Below are 3,445 nucleotides of genomic sequence, written 5' to 3'. Positions count from 1 at the left end.
CAACAAAAAAAAAAAAAAAAAAAAAAAAAAAAAAAAAAAAAAAAAAAAAAAAAAAAACTATAGTGTATCTACTGGTATATAAACTAATGTAAAAACATCTCTGAAACATATTGTTCAGCTTTTAAAAAAATCAGATCTCAGGATAGCATGTATAGTGTGATCCTGTGTATGTTTAAAAAGAAAACAAGGGCTAGCTCTGTGGTGCAGCAATAATGGACTGTTTAAGAGAAGCTGGATTCCACATGATGATTGCTATTTGAATCTGCAGCCGGTTCACATGAAACACACTGGGCACATACTCCAGTACCCAAGATCCAGTGGGATGAGTGAAAGGGATTGCATAGTGACCAGACACAGTGGAGGGTGCTCCTCTCTGTCTTACTCTTTCACTCTCATGTGCATGTGCACACACTCATGAATAAAGAAAAACAAATTTTATAAAGCAAAACAGTTTATATGTGTATAATTTAAATTTTAAATAAAACATAATTGAGATTATAGTGTATAATATTTTCTATGACATCTTTTTTTTTTTTCATTTCAGTGATTCATTATGGACCTCCATCCATGTCAGTACATATAGATCTACCTCATCCTTTCTGGTAGATCTATATTAACATTCCATTTGTTTTAAAGTGCTGTGTGTGTATGTTTGTTATAATGTATTTATAAGAGTAAAAATTTAGGAGGAATAGCCACTTAACTGAATAAAGGTTATGTTGGGGGAAGAAGAGTACTTTTTCAACATTTGTTAGTATACTTTTTAATTCTCTCAAATATAGGTATATACTTAGTAAAAACAATAAATATATTTCTACTTGAGAAAGAAAGAGTTTTAAAAAAAATATGTTTCTGGGTCAGCCGTGTAGCAGTGAAAAAGGGAGTCAGAGCCCACATAATCAACTATGATTTTAGTCCTGACCCCAGCAGTTCAAAAAACACACTAGGCATGTATATGTGTGTGTGCGTGCACACAAATATCCAAAATCCCAACAGGATGGAGAAATTAAGAAGAGGTTATGGTATGACCACACCCCATTTGGGTATGCGTTCTCCCTTTCCCATTCACCCCTCCATCTCTGACTGGCAAGCACATGCACTCTCTGGCAAATAAAAAATAATATGTTTTCAGAAAGTTTAATCTTGGAAAGCTTCCCAGACATCTTTAATGCGTCACTGGCTATTGAAATTACTCTAACCATAAAGAACAAAAAATGGGAAAAGAACACTAAGAAGGCATCAGAGGAGATTTTTCAAGGAAAGAGATGAATGAAAACAACAGGAACTTTAGGAATTCAGTCAGCATTCCATTCTCTGCTTTACTGTGTTTATAGTTCATTTTTTATTTTGTCTTTCCACCAAAACAGAATATTGTTTTCTGGAAAAATACTTGGTGATCTTTTTCTATGAATGGATAAAGCACCATACAAATTTAAGTATTGATAGAAGCATTAAATTTGTACCATTATAGGCATCTGTGTATTATCTCAAACTGTTTCCCAAAACTCCTATAAATAAAGATTTTGCTTAGCATGAAGTCCTCCCATATAATCCACACTGTCACAAATTGCAGGGCACAGAAAAACAGATATAGCTCTTAGATGCAGAATCTAAGCTATGAGAGGACTTCAAAAAGTTTATGGAAAAAATGGAGTTTCAAGACTGGCATTTTCTATGAAATTTTGAATACCCCTTATGATTGCACTTAAGAGGGCCACATTATAGAATGCTAACTGCCAGGGGCTGGAGGTTGGAGGAAATAGAGAGACACTTTTATATTAGTTTATGTACAAGGAAATGGGGTATAAACTTCCAGTTAAAAGATACATAACTTCTCAGGTTTGATGTACAGCATTGTGACTAGAGTTAATAGTATACTTGAAATTTTCTAAGAGAGTAGATCTTAAGTGTTCTCACACACAAAAAGAGCTAACTATGTGAGATGATGGATATGCTAAGTAACTTGATTGTGGAAATCATTATATAAGATGTACTTATATCTAAACACCATTATGTATACCTTAAATAGATATGTTCTTTTTTTATTTGTTAGTAATGACTCAAAAAAGCTGGAAAAATTATTTAAAAATAGTTTAAAATTTGTGTATTAACACTGAAAATGTAAATCATACATTTTTCAGCATTTTACATGAGGAAAATAATTTTTCATGTAAGTTTTGGGAAATGATGCTTTGTTATATGATCTATAGATGTACATCTTTACTATTGATTTATTTATATTGTCATTATATTAAATTAAATAATGCTTATACATAAGTTATGGTGTTCAATACATGTATGCATTGTATAATGATGAAATCAGGGTAACTATCAAATCTATCACCTTAAACATTTGTTTCTTTGTGCTGAGAACATTCAAAATCTTCTCTTCTAGCTTTTATGAAGTACATAAGAAATTGCTATATATATAGGGTCATCAAAAAAGTCATGATGTATTTTCTATGTATTTCTATGCAAAAATGTCATGACTTTTCCAGTGACTCAATAGTTGCCCTATAGTGTTGTTCTCTAGAATTCATTTCTCATATCTAGTTGTAATTTCATATTTGTTAGTCAAACCTTCCTAACTCTCTCTCCATCTGCCATTCCTAGTTTCTAGTAACTATTCTGCTTTTTACTTATATAAGGTGAACTTTTTTAGCTTATACACATCTCAACAAATTTTGAAAGTCAAAAATATGTTTAATATCTTTAATATTGATTCTGACAGGGTGTTCATAGAAAATACCTGACAAGAATTGCTTATCCACTGGGACTGGCCACTTTAGGAGCAACTGTTTGCTATCCTGTTCAGTCAGTAATAATTGCAAAGGTAACCGGAAAAAAGGCATATGATACAAGTCAGCAAATTTATGAAGCAGTTAGATCATTGTGGACAAAAAGAAACCAAAGCGAATCACTTCCTGAACCTAAAGAAAAAACTAAGCTAGGAAGCTCGGCTGAAATAGAAACACCTGCAGAAAAACTCATCTTCTGAAAGATTCAATGCCTTTGCCAGGAAAACTCAGCTCTGAAATAAAGACCAAATCAGAATCAATCTCAGGTGCTACACAGTTTATGCCTGACGTACTATAATTTTTTAGTGTATTTTATTCTGTTAGTAAAATTTACTTATAAAGGAAATCTCTTTTTGGTAAACAGCTAGGAAGCTCGGCTGAAATAGAAACACCTGCAGAAACAACTCATCTGAAAGATTCAATGCCTTTGCCAGGAGAACTCAGCTCTGAAATAAAGACCAAATCAGAATCAATCTCAGGTTTGTTTAGAATAATTCAATTTTGTTTTCTTTTTTTAAAGTTTATTTATTTTTTTCATGCTAGAGAGAGAGAGACAGCACCTCCTATAGGATCCTGAATTCATGATAAACCTCTAGCTTCTGTCAGCTCTTGATCATAAGCATATGTGTGCCCAGTGTACTCAGGGA

The 3,445-nt window shown here is 32.6% G+C and overlaps 1 pseudogene; it reads left to right on the top strand.

Annotated features, from left to right (window-relative positions):
• LOC102478561 (MICOS complex subunit MIC27-like) overlaps positions 1-3,277 on the top strand; it is a 37,711-nt pseudogene extending 34,434 nt beyond the window's left edge.
• The last annotated feature ends 168 nt before the right edge of the window (positions 3,278-3,445 follow it).

This window comes from Tupaia chinensis, unplaced genomic scaffold, assembly GCF_000334495.1.
Source record: "Tupaia chinensis unplaced genomic scaffold, TupChi_1.0 Scaffold143610_1, whole genome shotgun sequence".
NCBI lineage: Eukaryota > Metazoa > Chordata > Mammalia > Scandentia > Tupaiidae > Tupaia > Tupaia belangeri.
The sequence above is the reverse complement of the archived record's forward strand: the minus strand, read 5'-3'. Positions and strand labels throughout refer to the sequence as shown.